General features: G+C 51.3%; 1 protein-coding gene across 3 annotated transcripts in view; it reads right to left on the reverse strand.

The window, feature by feature from the left end:
* Nucleotides 1–9,008, reverse strand: part of COL6A3 (collagen type VI alpha 3 chain) — an 82,270-nt gene extending 73,262 nt beyond the window's left edge. The window contains exon 1 of one of the 3 annotated variants that reach the window (XM_010996338.3): nucleotides 8,772–9,008. The gene's annotated coding sequence lies outside the window, so the exon portion shown is untranslated. The remainder of the gene's footprint in view (nucleotides 1–8,771) is intronic. The other 2 variants (XM_031452472.2, XM_064485296.1) reach the window with 2 other exon arrangements.
* Between the last annotated feature and the right edge of the window lie 2,548 nt (nucleotides 9,009–11,556).

Genomic DNA, 11,556 nt, shown 5'->3' on the forward strand with positions numbered 1-11,556 from the left:
GTCTAACCCCGACTGTTTTAACTCCCCTCTACAAGGTAGGCACCATGCTTCAAGGAAAGATTTGATGCAGCTCCTCCAGGAGGTCCAGTTCAGTTATTTTAAGTATTTGATCCATGCACAGGATGCAGGATTTTAAATAGTATTTTTGTTTAAGAATGAAGGCAAACGAATAGTATGTGCAAAGCACCGGACCTCAGACTCTATGTGGGAAAAAAATAGCACAAGAGATGAGAGCAGTTCACCCACTGCTGAGCTCAGGCGTCTCTGCCGGCAGCCGGACAGAGAGCTCGGGGGACCGTGCGCTGAGCAGCTTTTGCTGGTGGTGTTGGTGGTGGTGTTTTTTTATACCATCACCATCTCTCACACAGCACCAGATCCGACTTCCTGGAATCCACGAATTCTGTCATATCTTAAACATTGGGTGGGGTCTCTATTGACAAATTCCAAAATAACTGGCCAGTCTTTGTCAGAGTTCCATAAAATCTAAACCACGATGGAATGAAATCTGTCACGTCTCTCTGGGGCATTACTGACTTACTCCAACTATTCTCTAAGGAAAGTGAACTTTGATTTATTGTAATTTAATTGGCTGAAAATTACAGGTAATGATTTTTATATCCAAGATGTTGATCTTTAAAAAGAGTAGACCCCTAAATGAAGCGCTTCCCACTGGGACACAAAGTAATGAAAAATACGTACACAGTGCAGTGGAATTGTCTTTTCTAAAATCTATCCAGATGCTGAAGAAAGGGAAAGAGGAGGAAGGAGAGGGGAGGGGAGGGTAGCAGATCTCCCAACCCGAAAAGGGATGGACTGAGGGTGATGTTTGTGGGATAACGAGTTATCCAGGCTCCGCGATGACTAATGAACTCATGTTTGGTTGCTCTGAATTCCCAGATGAGAAAAACGCCTCCAGCTCCACCCACTTCTCCGCCATCCTGCTTAGGAGCCAGTCATGTGGCTCAAGCATTCCCAGCACAGCTGTTGAATATTTGTTAATGTTTTTGTTTGCAATTAAATCTCTTCTATTGTTTATCATGTCACGGCGTCCCGATTTTTAAAACTCAAGTTCCTGGCAACAAATCTGGGAGAACTTTTTTCATTCAGATTATTGAAAGACGTCAAAAATCATCTCCCCAAATCACCCCCCAGCTTGTCCATTTTAATAAAAGGAACAAGAGTAACCCCCTCGTTACCCTCCGCTACCACCCCTCCCACCCCAGGGAAATAGACAAGTCACATTTGCCGGGTCCCTATCTCGTAGGTGGGATTTCGTGCCCTCCTCCCAGCAACCCGATGGCTGCCTTTCCCCCATTTTAAAGCTGGGAAGCTGAAACCAGGTGTTTTGCCTGCTGCCACCTAAATAAGACAAAGTAGGACCAGAATCCTAACGGAATTCTGTGTTTCCAAAGCCCCAGGGAAGAACCCCAGGAAACCCTAGGCAGCGGTGCCAGATTTGGCCCTGATCCCAGGGACACTCCCCTCGTCTTTGGGGGTAAAGCAGACTTCTTTGGTGGTGGCAAACCACAGATTCCGTATCAATAGATTATTTGTCTTCTGCTGCTCTTTCAAATATGAAAAAAAAGTCAGAACTGGCTGCTTGAGACCCTTGGGTTGGGCGGGGTGCTGGGTGGCTTGTGTCCTCGCATCTATGCCCGCAGGGCAATAGACTCAATCACAGGGCTTCATGAAATTCTTAGCTTCCTGTTTAGCATTAGTAACCCCTTTCTTCGCTCGGCCTCATTCTAAAGAGGATTTGAGGTGTCTGTTTCCTTTTTGTAGCTGTCCACCTGAAACTTGAAAAGACGCCTCTTACAAAGAAGATTGCTCTACATAACCCTTCAACTTGAAACTGTTCAGTCAAAGGTCAAAGACTTTCCCAAGCTATTTTGCAACTCCGTGAAATTAGTTCTCATTGTCTACTCAAATGCTTTTCCATTTTCCATGTCTGGGTATCTTTTTTTAAAAAGAGGTGCACACTTATGCACATAAGGAAATCATTTTAAAACAAAGGCTTAAATACACCCAGAGCTCCCACTTTGAAGCCATTTATCTGGTCTTCTCCAAGCACTGCCTCCTAGGGTGAGGCTGGTCCTCCTATCTAAGCTCTACAACTCCTGTTAACTCCCAACCGCCCTGTGTCAGACGGGAGCTGCAGACCTGGCGGAAGACCGCAGCGGGAGCCACGCCCACCCGCCGCAGCGGGAGCCACGCCCACCCGCCGCAGCGGGAGCCACGCCCACCCGCCGCAGCGGGAGCCACGCCCACCCGCCGCAGCGGGAGCCACGCCCACCCGCAGCGACACCGGGCGTCACGGCTGAGTAAGCCCCAGGGCTCTCCAGCTTGCAGCCGTCCTATGTTCCCTCTTTTCTTACCCTTCTTCCCTTTCTTGCCTGAATCCTGGGGAAGGCGTCCCCATTCTTGTCCCCAGAGAGCATTTATTAGGTCCTCCTGAGAAGGAGAACTTTTACATGTTACTGCCATTTGAAAGTATTTTGGAGGAAATCTTCAAAACCAAAGGACTTCGAGCAACTCTAAGAAAACCCCTCTGAAGAAACGCATCGGAAGCCGGTTCTTTACTGTTTATTTTACAGCTTGAATCTCACATTGCCGTTCTGAGAAACTGTACGAGAGGGAGAGGGAGCAGCCACACACGCACATCTGCAAACAATCATCCGTCTGACCCAGGCTCCGAACGTGCGTCCTGCGATAGCAAAGCTTGAGCTCTGCTGATCCTGCGTGTTGACTTGGCCTCACTGCCACCTGCTGGTGTCCTTGTTAGACCCGGAGCGGCAGACCCAGGATCTTTGGCTCTTTAACGTTGAGTAAAACAACGTCCAGCAGATCACGTATGAGAAGAGAGCTATGCAGGAAGGCAAGGTTAGGACGGCCCCTCGCGAGGAGCCCCCTCCCGGAACGAGGTCCCGAGAGGAAGAACTGAACGCTGCCTGGGGTTAGCCTCCTTCTCCCCAGAAAAGCCACTTGAAGAGCCGCCAGATGAACTGCTCAGAAACTTGGAAATTTATTTAAAGACATATTCCTAGGGTCCAAGATAATAAACATGAAGCAGAAAGTCTGATATCTGCTGTAGTTCAAAAAGCCAGACACCACCGTGCAAATGTAAAAACCATGTTCCCCTCTTAAATATACAACAGCCAGACACAGCGTTTCCTCCATTTTTACTGCTAATTAGAAACATCAGGCAGAGATTAGTTCAGATTTAACCTTAAGGAAGAGAGTGCCTCAGAAAATGTTTCAAAAGAAATTGCACAAATGCCTGTTCCATTCCTGCCCCGTGACCCCCAGTGCTGTTGGCCCCAGCTTACAGCCCGGCGTTAACCTCCCTGCCTTCCTTGGCCATGGACTGCAGGGGCTACTGGCTTCTCCAAACCTCTGGCATTCCATTGTACAATTATTTGAACCAAGCAGCTAAAATAGCCTCACACTGTAAGAACAAATTAAACATTTTTGTTTGTTTTTCTAGTCTAAGTCCTGATCAAGTCCAGTAGAGAAAATTATTTAAAATAGATACTTTAAAAAAATGAAGTTGAAGCATCTGATAAAATATCACCAGCTTTGGAGTTAGCGTCATAGCCTGGAAAAGCTCAGCGTCGTCCTGTCTCTCGCAGTAACGGCTGGCTCATCTCTGCCAGCCTCGCTCAGCTCACGTGTAGACTGGGGCCCACTGCCTGGTGCCCTAACTGGCAGTGGTTCCGGGACCGCGTCCGTCCACCCATGACCTAGGCTCTGACCACTGATGGGGCAGGGAGCTGCCCCCGCGAGGAGCAGAGAGCCCCCAGTGCACACTGGGGCAGCCTGTGGGCTCAGCTGAGCTGGCCCTAGCTCTGGGTGCTGGCACCCGGCTGCTAATTCGACTGATGAGGATTCCAGAGGAGAAAAGCCAGTTTCCTGGAACGGCTTCTCTAGAGACCTGAGTCATCCCCAGCTGCTGTTCAGTTTTTAATTTTGAAACAAAACGGACTCATGAGCTCCTCTTCCAGTGGCCAATTCTTGATGCCCTGGGTCCACGAAAACCAAAGGTCGGGGACAAACCAGGGGTATCTGATAGAAATACTTCCCACCGTACCTTTCCCTGGCCACACCTACCAGGCAGATGTTTCTCCGCACCTCGTGAGTGTTAAAATTCAGAAGAGCGGGACTGCGCTAGGTGAAATGCAGCCAGACCCCTACGAGAGACTAACAATTTGCCTTTGGGAGAAGGTTTGGCAGAACTTTTTCATATTTGTCCTATTTTTCTGCTTTCCTTTCTCTTTTCCAGGGTTTTTTTTTTTTTTTTAAATAACAGTTACCTCTCTGCTAAATAAACTTAAAATATGCTACTCTATAAAAGACTGGTCGGTGGCAAGTAGCACCTGTCTTCACGTGAAAATCCAAATCATACTCTTACAGACTTGCGCTCTCCTGATACGCCTGGTCCCGGACCTCTGCCGATGGGAGCACGTTAACAGGTGCGGGAGCACCCAGGAAACGCCGGCCCTGCTTTACTTCTAGCCCTGGGACCTCAGACCAGCAATTCACCTCCCTGTGCTCCTTTTCTTCATCTGAGGTGTCAAGGGTGTGGGGAGAGCGTCCAAGGTAGCAAGTTGGGGATATTTCAAGGAGCCAAACGGAACTCATCTATTTCCAACCAGAGGACAGAGCCTAAGTCTCAGTCATTTTTGTCCCCTCCCAGGACCTCAAAGCTCCATGCCCCGGTGCACAATGGGGTTTATTAAGCTTAAAGGAGAATGAGGCCCGGAAGCCAAGTAGAGGGCTGGCTTCTTCACTCTGAGTGGGAATTCTGTAACTTGGGACCCTAGCAGGGGATATCTCGGGCCAATAATCATAATTTTGAGTCAGAAATATATTTTTCATTTACAAATATTTTAAATGAGACATTCATAATTATACTTGGCGTGAATTTTGTTTTAATATGTTCAAGCAAGTTGCCTATCAGGAGGAAGTAACAAAGGGCAGGCAATGAAAAGTTTGGGAGTTACTGAATCGCTTCATCTTAACATCCCTTCCAGTTCTGAAATTCAGGAATCCTCCGCGGACCCAGCGTGGCACAGATGTGCAGACGTGCTCAGGTTCCGAAACACCTTCCTGTTAATTTAAACTCTTTCCTCAGTGGATATTGGTAACACGTTCCCTTTGAAAGTTCTTATGCGGTTAGTGCCCTTGTAAGGAAGGCATTTGAGAGGGCAGAATGCTTCCTTCCAAGAGTAAGTTCACCTCAGTGCACCTAAGCACAGGGGAAAAACTAAAATTCTGAATTTACATCTACTTCAGATGTTACTGTCCCATTTTTTTAAATTATGTATTGAAACAGCCTCTAGGTGGGTCCCAAAGCGACCCATGACGTGATCTCTGTTGAGATGTCTATCAACAGACGCCTGCGACCCCCGGAGCCCCTTCCCTGGTACCCCTTGCATCACGCAGAGGTTTTTCTGGGGCTCAGAGGGGTGTATCGCCCTCTAGAGGAGGCAAAGCCACACTGCACCCCCAGGAAAGGCTACATGGGGCTGGAGGTACGAAGTCACAATTTCATCTCCCCAGAATAGATCGATAAGACCAGAAAGTACTAAAAACTATGTTTTCAAAAATTATCATAATGAATTTCTGGGAAAAAAACTCCTCTTTGTAAGTCAGGTTTACGGCAAGCCACGTGTTTTCTCTTAAGGGCAGGATGACCCGGCAGATTTTTACCTTGGAAGGAGAGAATCCGGATCTAGACATGTGGATGGGAGAGCCTTTCCTTGTCCGGCTCAAGGCTGTCTGAAGAAGCAGGAACTTTTTAAAGCTTCCTTACTTTACAACCTGAATCATCCTGAGCTTTTTATTTCCTTAGCGAGAGCTACTAATAGGATTTTTTTTAATGTCAGGTCACTCCTCAAATCATCAACTATTTACGTAGCAGTGGTGTGGCTTTTACAGCCTGCTTTCCACAGCTAAGACATCATGAAACGCTTCTCCCGTGAGCCTCGGTGGAAAGGCTGCCCAGGACACAGCGCCCCGTTCAGACGGAACCCGCCCACGGTTCCCCTCCGGGAGATAACAGATCCTCAAGTTCTTCCAAAAAAAAGGAGTGACAAGAAACAAATTTTCAAATAAAACTTTTGGCTAATGTTCTTAACCTGCCTGCAAGGCAGTCTCATGCAACAGAATTCGTGACCTGCCCCTGGATTTTAAATCCTAAATGTGGAATTTCACGTAAATGTGGGTGATGACACAGGCTGCTGGTAAAGAGCAGGCTTTAGCCGGTTCTCTAAACGCTCTGAGCAAGGTCGCAGAGGAACCCTGGAGGGCAAAACCTCTACCAGCTTTCAAGAGGGAAGGAGGTCTTCTCAAATGCTGGTATCAGCAGCCTCCTAACTCAAACCTAAGGTCAGACGCGGAGACTTGCTTGAGCCGTGAATCAACATCAATCAGCTGAATAGAGGGGCTTCCTCCTCCTTGTCATCAGTGATGTATTAGATTCTAAGCTACGGAATCACAAAAGGCACTTGCAATGAGAGAGGTAGTGAATCCTGAACACTGAAAATGAAGCATGGTGCAGAAATAAAAATAATTCTTATTCAGAAAGATGCTAATCTTACATCAAAAATATCCGGAAGACCCCAAGTTTGGACATCCACCATATATCCCATCACCTAAGGACCACAAGTATGGCGGGTGGGGCACACACCCTCCCAAGTGTTGGAAGAGCTGCCAGTGCTAACATTTTTGGAGGCTTCCCCGCCGCCTCCCAGGAAGGTGGGGCGGCCACACCCTCCAATCCCCCACTGGAAAAAGGCAGGACAGACTCGCTCGCCGCCTTTCCCTGCTGTGGGAATCCTTCCCACTTCCTCCCCTCCACCCAGCATCTTCTGAATGATCTTCTCACTGCCATGAGTGGGGAAAGAGTGAAATAAACCTCGTGGCAGCGAGAAACCCTTGCCTCTGCAAAGAAGACATCAATACCACGTGACCATTCCTGTGTCCTGAATTCCTACAAAGACCCCCGACCTCCCCAGCCCTCTGTCTTCACCCTCAGCAGGAAGCCCACACAAGAGCGAAGCAAAATGCAGGTCCCATCCCTCCGAGTGCTCATCCCCAGAGGTGGCCTGAAAGAGGGCCACGGAGCCGGTGCCCATCCCTGGGGGCCAGCTCTCCTGTCTCGTACTTCTGAGTCGGTGAGTTGGTAGAGCCGCAGAGAGCATAAACCAACTTCCCCATTACTTTTAACAGAGTATGACAAGCGGGCATTCTCTCCTGGGGAAACAGATCAAACAGCATGTTCCAAATCCAGATGTAAATCAGTTCGGCATCTGCCTTTGCTGAGCCATGTGTTTTCCTGAAAAGGTAATGATTTTACTGCCTTCTCAGCCACCTACTGGTTCTGTGGCCTCACAAGTAATTAAGTGTCTCCAAGCTCCTGAGCCTTCATCTTTAAAACCAGGGACCACACCTCAGTGGCTTCCAACCTAGAATCTCTTCCTTCATCTTTAGCCCAGCCAAGAACTCAGAAGTTCCGATAATGTCCAACAGCCAACTGGTTATCGATATAGTTTGAATTGAGAGCAAAACATACCTGATTGTAAAGCCATTTCTCTTGTTTTTGGAGTATTGAGCCCCTGGGGAGTTGGGGGATCCCAGTTTGAGAAGACTCTATCTGCAAGAACTCTGAGCCCCCTTGCAGCTCTAAGACCCTAGGATTCTCAGGGGAGCTGGCTGGGCGCAGGGCACGAAGCTGGCTGGCATCGGCGACGCTGTGCTCCCACTGGGTGGAGGACACTCCCCTCCGCCGGGAGCATTTTGTCCTCGGGGTTCAGACCAGCCTTTCAGTTTGCTCCTTGGGGTGGCAGTGAAATGCTGGTGTCTGTTTACACTCCCAGCGCTCCTCCAGGCCCTCCCAGGGACCCCACCCCTGCTTCAGTCCCAGTCAACTTTCTTCCACTTGTTTCAATCCCTGAAACAAGTTCCCAGAGCAGACTGGCAGCTGTCAGGGAAGACTTTCCATGCTGGGCGAGAGGACCAGAGCCCCACCCTCCACCCTCCAGGCCAGGGAACAGACCTGGGGCCTCTGGGCTTGGCACCCGAACCCCCTCTGGGCAACGCAGGCCGCCTCGTGGCCCCAGGGACCCTGCCTTATCTCCAGGCATGCTGCCCAAACACAATTCTTTCTCCTTCTCTGACCCTGCAGCTCCTCTAAGCACCCGCAGAGGACAAAGACTCCAGCAGCAACTTCAGATTCCTGAAAAGATGGAGCCCCGATGGTAGTGACTGAGTAACTCTTGGCTGGGCCCTGTGCCTGGACACCAGGGTCACCCCGAGCCCCCAGGGATGTGCTCCACCAGCCCCTGACCATGCAGGGCACCCCCGCCTGACACCCCGATCTGGGAGAACTCAGAGTCTCCCCACGGCAGCTCTGGAATCCTCGCAAAGACACTTCTGCAGACAAAGCAGATTCCAGCTGCGCTTCAGGAGGAGGAGGCAACACCAAGTAAACCGGGAGCCGTAAGCCCCGCAGCCAGGGCAGCGCAGGATGCGGGCTGCCGCGCCTTCCCGCTCGAGGGCCACCCACTGCCTCAACCCAGCCAAGGACACCCAGCTGCCACCGCGGGAGAAGGGAAAATCAGCTGCACTTCCAGACACCAGGAGCCTGTACAGAAAACGGCCCGCAAGGGAGGGAACACGAGAGCCACCAAGACATGGTCAGCAGGATGGAGGGCGGTCCCCTCTGGCCCCGCAGACCTTCAGCAGGGGGACGGAGGGGAAGTGGCACTTACCCTGAGCAAACCTGGAGAAGCGCGCGTCCCTGGGCTTCGACAGCCAATTATGTGCGAATCATAATCACCGGCTGCGTCTCCTTTTCCTTCTGCAGGAGAGGGGACCCCAAGCGGAGGTGGAAAACTCGCCCTGTGGTCCTTGCCCAAGGCTGGCGCGGGAGAACTGAGTGGCCTTCGGGGGAAGACTGCGCTCCACACTGGCCCGGGTCCAGGGTACAGTCAGGGCGTCCTCCAGCTCCTCCTCCTCCTCCGTCCTCCCTCCTCCGACCCCTCCTCTCCCCTCCCCACGGCGGGCCTGGCCCACACTGTAAATGAAAACCAGACTCTGGTTCTGTTGCTCCTGGCCCCCGCCGCAGGCTGATGTCACCTCGGAAGGCTGTCTTCACCCTACGCGCCTGGAGCTGGACGCCTGCAAACCCCAACTCTCAAAAAAAACCCACCCCTCCCACTCATCACCTTTTGGGCTGGGTTCCCCCAGCCGCACAGAGAACGGATTTTGGAATTTTTTTGTGGGTCTCCATGGTTTTCCCGCAGTGTTTTCCAGCACCATCTGAAAAGCAAACAGGAAATGCAGCCTCCCCTCCACCCTCACCACACCCTCGCATTTCTTCTTGAAGTTTCTGAATTGGGACTTCTCCTAATAGCGTCCCCTTTCAAATATAAAAGCCAGCTATTAAAAGTCACCCTGGCTCTCTGCTAACCGAAGCTCCATTTGCCAGTGAAAAGGCAAGAAAAAGAAAGACTACTTTTTTTTCTTTAATTCTCTATATAATAATTCTGATTGTGAGGTTGATGGTCCCATTCTAGGGCACACACAGGGGAACAAGATGATTATCGCACTCAGGTTTGCTGGAGAATTCTTGAGAAAGAACCTGTGTTTCTACAAGGCTTTGCACATTTCACAGCACTTTGATATATTATCTCTTTCATCAAAATAGATATACAGCATTTTTAAATATATAATATGTCAGGGTTTTTTGTTTTGCTTTTGGTTAGGTGAGATTATGGTCCCATTTTACAGATGAGAAGAACTTGGGTTTGGAGCAGAGCTCAGATCAGAAACCTGGCTTGGACACCCCACACTGCTCACTGCTCTCCCACCTCGTGGCTCCTCTGAAAAGTCAGTTACTATGAAATACCGAGACGTCCAAAGGACACTTTTGACTTGGCGATCCTTCCAGTGCCAAGTTTGGAGAGTCACGATATGGTTAACTCCTTTCCACGTATGACTTCCTTCAGGTTCAGGGAGGAAGGCATAAGAGACACTGACTGCTCCCCTCCGGCAGACCCAGGCCCCCTTATTCACCCACCCGAGGCCCTGCCCCTTCTCTGCACCCTGGGGGTTCAGCCAACAGAACGGCAGGACAGGATGGAGACCTGGATTTCGGCATCTCCCCGCCCATTGCCTGCAGAGGAAGAAGAAATGAGCAGCAGCCCTGAGTAGGAACCACACTGCCGGCTGCACGTGGTGTGACATGCGGGAAGACGGCACTCCCACGCAGGGGAGACCCTCTCCCACCAGAGTCCTGGCTCCACGGGGCGGGCGTGGACTCAGGCTTGTGGAGCTGGGGTGCGCTGCCACCTCACTGGACAGCAGCATCTACAAGTTCAGCCCCGGGTACCAGCTTCCCTGGGCACGTCACCCACTGCAAGGAAGGCAACGTTTGGAGACGACTTTCTGTCCCAAGCAGCTCCGCTTACAGAGGCCGGGGGAGCGAGCGTGGCCTGTGTGTTTCCGTTCAGCGGTTCCTTCCTTCAGATGCAAACGCAACTATCTCCTTTGCAAACAGCTAAGGATACACAGTCCTTGGTGTTAAGAATTTACTACTGTTTAAACAGTAAGAGCGATGCATCATTTAGAGCAAGACTTAAAGAAACAAAACACTCTGCTCAACCAGGAACAGCGCTCTGGGACTGATCATTGATGATCTAAACCCTTGCCAACACTGCCCGTGGCCTCAGAAACTTCTGGAAGCTGGCAGCAGCGGTGGAAAACCTCCCACATCCCCCCTTGTGCTCCCAGAGAGCACACTGTGGCTGCTACGGATTTCTCACTTAATCCCTGGGGGCTGGGATTCTCAGCGAAATGACCAGCTCCTCCTGCCACCTGGTCCCAGGAGGAAACCATCTCACAGGTCAGCCCTGCCCTCAACGTCGAGGGCCCTGGGTCTGGCTGTGGCCCCGAGGGACCGCAGAAGTCACAGGCTCTCTCGGCCCGGCCCCCCTCGAACCAGCCCAGGCACCTCGTCCCACTCCCTTCTGCACAAGTGAGAAACTTACCAGCCCTGTTTCCCAGGCTTCGCTGCAGTTCGGGCTCCGGCTGAGGATGCACTGATGTGGCACAGGGAACGGGAGGGAGGCACTGACGGTTTTCCTGCTCCTCTGCCTGGCCTTCTCCCCACTGGCCGGCCCAGTGTGGAGGTGCTGGGGAGCCCTCGCAGATCCCCTCACAGGCTGGGACACCCACCACGGCCTTGGCACCCTCTTTGGGGGATGACCCTTGCCTGCTGGAAGCTGCCTCTTCTGGAGACACTGGGATAGGCTGTGGGGTTGGCTGAGTTCTGAGGGAGACCCCAGCTCCCTGGATGCCAGGGGAGGCTTAAATGGAAGCCGTGAGGCAGTCGGGCAGCCAGACCCCACAGCCCAGCATCCAGGCAGTTGCTGAGGAGACCCCTCCCCCATCTTCGTTCCCCTCCCCCTGGATGACGGCTGGGATCCTAAACTCAGCCTCTGCAGTGCGGCCGCCTGCATCTCCACCTGCCAGGATGGGCCAGGGGATCATGCC

The sequence above is a fragment of the Camelus dromedarius genome, chromosome 4 (assembly GCF_036321535.1).
Source record: "Camelus dromedarius isolate mCamDro1 chromosome 4, mCamDro1.pat, whole genome shotgun sequence".
NCBI lineage: Eukaryota > Metazoa > Chordata > Mammalia > Artiodactyla > Camelidae > Camelus > Camelus dromedarius.